Genomic DNA, 5,569 nt, shown 5'->3' with positions numbered 1-5,569 from the left:
GGATGAGATGGATTGACTCAGTGACTGAAATAAAATGGGGGCAGGTGTGTTGGAGTCAGTGATGACCAGGATAGGTCGAAGTCAAGGCTATTGTTTTGTACATAGGGTCTCTATGAATCACAGGCAATTTGATGGTACATAACAACAACAATAACAATAACATACCTTCCATTGGCTTTTCAGAGGCTGTTCCCTCCCACCAAAAAGCTTAAAGCTTGGTACTTTTAATTGACTCAGTGACTGGGATAATGCGGGGGTCAGTGTGTCAGAGACAATAAAGTTGGTTCAGGATAGAGCGGGGTTCAAAGCTGTTATACACAGGCAACTTGATGACACATAACATTTTATTCTTTATAAATTCAAATGAATGTAAAAGCAAAAGGCTATTCGTATTCAATTTAAACAACCTTAAATTGCTATCAAGTGTCATACGTGATTTCTTAACTTTTTTTTTAAGTTAAAGTTTATAAGAAGATTGGTATTTAATTATTCATACATGGTTTTTTAATGACACTGATTACAATCCCCACAGTGAAACAGCACTGGTCTCACTATCTCTCTTGTGTTCTTATTTCCTTTCCTCTTGCCCCAGAAAATATGTTCCTGAGGCCCCATGACCAGTGAGTGACTCATCCCCTCAGGGTGTCTGGTTACTGTTAAGAAATTTACATACTGTCGCCCCCTGTCGGCTCTACAATATGCACGGATATATTTGTATTTTAACTAATCTCTTCCAAACCATGGGTATAGGCTTATTTTACTTTTTCTCGATTACATTTTATTCAAGTCAAAGTTTACAAATCAAATTGTGTTGTCATTAAATCATTCATAGATATTTTGTTTTCCAACTAATTACAACTGACTAATGGGAGTCCCAGAACACTTAACTGTACTCATGTGAAACCTGGACCTGGACCAGAATACTGAATTAAGCAAGGAAATACTGCCTGGTTTAAAATTAAGAAGGGAGTGCATTAGGGTTGTATTCTCTCTCCATTCCTAAGCAATCTGTATACTGAGCAAATTATTTGAGAAGCTGGACTTTATGAAGAGGAATGTGGCTTCGGATCAGAGGGAGACTCATCAATAACCTGTGTTATGCAGATAACACAACCTTGCTTGCTGAAAGTGAGGAGGACTTGAAGCACCTGTTGTAGAAGATGAAAGAATACAACCTTCAATATGGATTGCATTTCAATGTCAAGAAAACAATGATTTTTACCACTGGACAGATAGGCAACATCGTAATGGTTGGAGAAGAAGCTGAAACTGTCAACAACTTCATCTTGCTTGGATCCACAATTAATATACTTGATACCAGCAGTCAGGAAATAAGGAGACATATTGCACTGGGAAAGTCAGTAGTTAGGAACTTCTCCAAATTATTGAGGAGTAATGATGTCAGCTTGAGGACTAAGGTGTATCTGATTCAGGCCATGGTCTTTCTGATCACTTGCTATGCATCTCAGAGCTGAACAATGAATAGGAATGATAGAAGAATTGATGCCTTTAAGCTGAGTTATTAGAGAAGAGCACTGAACATCCCATGGACGGCCAAAAGAACAAACAAATATATCTTGGAAAGGGTACAGCTGAAGTGATTTTTGGAGGCAAGGATGATGAGGCTTCATCTCACATACTTAGGGCATGTTGCTAGGAGGGTCTATTTCTTAGAGAGGGACATGTTGTTTGAAAGGGTGGAGGTTGGCGAAGGAAAGGAAGACTCTTACGAAGTGGATTGACACAGAGACTGCCACAATGGGCTCTAGTATGTCAGGAATTGTGAAGATGGAACCGGATAGGACAGGGTTCAGATCTTTTGTTCATAGGGAAGCTATGAGTCATACTCAATAATAACAAGATGAATTACAATGTCTTTTCAAGCTTTTTTGTATCTTATCTTTCCCCTCACCAAATTTATCTGTTATTTTTTTTCTCCTTTCCCTCCCCTATCATTCCTGTTAATCCTCAAATATTTAGTCTGTATTTAAACCTTCCATTAGGTGGTTGTTTGTTTGTTTTAACATTAGTCTTTTGCTGTAATTGTCCTTTTATGGCTGACTTACACCACTACACATACTTTGTTCTGGATTCATCTATGTTGTGTAGTATTTCACAGATTCTTTGTTGCCTTTTAGTGACTCATAAGACTTCATCATATGAATGTACCAGTTTCTTTAGCCATTTGTCTGTCGAAGGACACTTAGGCTGATTCTTGCTCTTTGTTATTGTAAATAATGCTACAATAAACATGGGTATGAGGGTATCAGTTTGTTTTGAAACTCTTCCCTCTTTGGGATGTATATACCTAGTAAGAGGATTGATGGCTCAAATGCTATTTTTATTTCCATCTTCCTAAGGAAGCCTCAAACTGCTTTCAATAGTGTTTGTATCATTTTACATCCCCGCCAGCACTGTACAAGTATTCCAATCTCTCCACATCTTTGCTAGTATTGTTGTTTGCTGTCTTATTAAACAGTGCTATTTTTCCTGGGGTGAGATAATATATTGCATTGTTGTTTTCATTTTGATTTCTAATACTTAATGGAGCCCTGATGGCCTAGTAGTAAGGAGTTGTGCTGTCAACCCAAAGGTGCATGATTAGAAGTCACCAACTGCTCCTCGGGACAAGATGAACAATCTCCTGTGCCATTTACAGCCTCTGAAAAGCCGCCACAGAGTCAACACCACAGGGTCTGTTATGACTCAATGGCATGTAACAGCACATAGCTGACAGGAGGAACTCCGGCAGGATAAAACGTGCTGCTAACCAGCCGCACTAGCTGTTTAAATTCTAGGAAAAAAGTGGGCAACTCCTCCATGTGGTTCACAGTCTCCCATAACCCATCAGGAGGTCAACTATGGGGCAATTCTGACCTGACGGCGTTGAATTTTTTCCTTTCTTTTTTTCACTTTCCGTTTTTAATGAAGTTGTGTTAATATTTTACTCCTGCATCTTCTCAATTGCTTCTTCCTTATATTTGCCCTTTTCTTTTCCAACTTGGCGAGATTTGGCTTTATGTTCAAGGATCTTTTTTCTGTCTTTATCCAGTTTTAGCTCAGTGATAACCACCTTGCTGGGGTGAATGCCCACATGGACCGTTGTGCCATTCGCTTTTTCTCGCTGCACTCGTTCAGTGTAGATGACATATTTCTTCTTGTAAACCTGGACGACTTGGCCAATTTGCTGACCTTCATAGTGCCCTCGTACAACCTGAACTTCATCATCCTTTCGCATGGGCATGGACCGCACGTTGTATTTCTGCCTCAGGTCCTTGGATAGAGGAGAAGACATAATCTTCCTTTGAACGTGAGATGAGAGGGTGCATTGAAATGCCTTTTACAGGTTTTGTTCCGGTCAGAAGTCACAAAAGAATTGAACTTCATTTTGACCGCTGCCACCTCGGCAGTTGCCACCGGCATTGAATTTTTTAAAACATTTATTTATTTCTTTTTTAAAAATTTGTTATTAATTTCAATGAAAATTTACAGAGGCTTTGGGTTTCCATTCACTCATTGTTTCACTTTTCTCCCCTCCCAACACTCCCCCAAGTACACTACCCTCTTGGAAAAGTAAAAGAAAAATTCTTTCATCGTTTTAAAAACCCTCACCCAGGTCCACTCCACTATGCAGCCTTCGTTCTGGACTCCTGTCATGACTAAAATACCTAATCACATATCCCTTTCAAACAGTTTTCATTCTCATCTGTTTTAATGCAGTATACATTATTGAACCCATCCTTCTCAGTCTCCCCCCAGCCCCGATGTCAGTCCTGTTTTACAACAGTGGCACCATGCAGTCTTTGTCCTTTTGTGACTGAGATATTTCACTCAGCATAATGTCCTCCAGGGTCACCCATTTTGAATAATATTGCATGAGTTCCTTGTTTTTCAATGCAGCATAGTATTCCACTGTGTGAATGTACCACAGCTTCTCTATCCATTCGTTTGTTGATGGGCACTTGGGTTGTTTCCAACTCTTTGCAATTGTGAACAAAGCTGCAATAAACATGGGTGTGCAAATTGTGTACTGTTAAATCATTTCCAACTGGCTCGGGAGGAGATTTTCCCTCCTTCTCCAGCGGAACATCTGGTGAGCATTGAATTTCTAGTTGAATAGTGAATCATGGTGAGCATTTCTTCATATGTTTGTTGGCTGTCTGAATGTCTTTTTAATGAGGTGTCTATTCATGCTATCTGTCCATTTTGTAATTGAGTTGTTTGTCTTATTAAGAGTGTAATTTCTTTCACTCATTCATCTCTGTTGTCTACCTATATAGCCACTTGCGTATCTGCTTTGGGTCTCTGCCTGCCTGTGTATCCACTTGTAGTTACCTCATATACCCAGTAATAAGGTCCCCTGAAAGTTTTGATGTTGCATTTTCATTACAACTCAGCTAAAAATATTTTTAGTGTTCTTGTGATTTATTCTTTGACCCAGAGATTATTTGCTTTGTTACCGAATTTCCAAATACTTGGATATTTTTCAGCTACCTTTCTGTTTATGGTCCTAACTTAATTCCATAGCGGACAGAAAGATTGTATGATTTCAATGACTGGAAATTTGTTGGGATTTGATTATACATCAGTGGTCATTACAGCACTGTTTGAAATGGTCAAAGGTGGAAGCAGCCACGGGTTTATTCCTAAATGAATGGGTAACCTAAATATGACATGTACATGTAATGGAGAATTTTTCCATCAATGAAAAGAATGAAGTCCTGACTGAAAACTGAGTGGTGATGCTTAGTCAAAGAAGCTAATCACAAAGTCACTTAAGATTCCATATATGTAAAATATCCATGGGAACCAAAATATGACTTTGAGTTCATCCCACCTGAATTTCAGAACCATCTCAGGAACAGTTTTGAGGCCTTGAACACTAATGACCGAAGACCTGATGAGTTGTGGGAGGATGTCAAATATATCATCCAGGAAGAGTGCAAATGGTTATTACAAAGACAGAAGAGGGGGGAAAAGACCCACATGGATGTCAGAAGAAACTCTGAAGATTGCACTGGAGTGCAGAGAAGCCAAAGTACAAGGAAGAATTCAAGATACTGAAGAGCTGAACAGAAGATTCCAAAAGGCAGCTTGGAATGACAAATCAAAATAATACTATGAAATGTGTAAGGAGCTGGAGTTGGAAAATCAAAAGGGCCAAACTCATTCAGCATTTCTTAAGCTCAAGGAACTGAAGAACAAATTCAAATCTCAAGTTGCTTTATAAATAATCCAGGAAATATTAAAAGAAGATGGAAGCAATGTACTGAGTCACTGTATAGAAAGGAATTGGCAGACAAAGAAGAATTTAATGAAATAACATATGAGCAAGAGCCTATGGTGATGAAGGAAGAAGTTCAAGCTGCTTTGAAGAAAATAGCAAAACACAAGGCCCCAGGAATAGATGGTATACCAATTGACATATTTCAGCTAACGGATGCTGCATTGGATGTGCCAACCAAGCTGTGCCAAGAAATCTGTAAAACAACCCCTTGGCCAGTGACTGGAAGAGGTCTATATTTGTTCCCATTACAAAGAAGGGTGACCCAACAGAGTGTGGAAACTA

Source organism: Elephantulus edwardii, unplaced genomic scaffold, assembly GCF_000299155.1.
Source record: "Elephantulus edwardii isolate Elephantulus edwardi_28Jun2011 unplaced genomic scaffold, EleEdw1.0 scaffold00151, whole genome shotgun sequence".
Taxonomy (NCBI): domain Eukaryota; kingdom Metazoa; phylum Chordata; class Mammalia; order Macroscelidea; family Macroscelididae; genus Elephantulus; species Elephantulus edwardii.
This window is presented reverse-complemented; position numbering follows the sequence as displayed.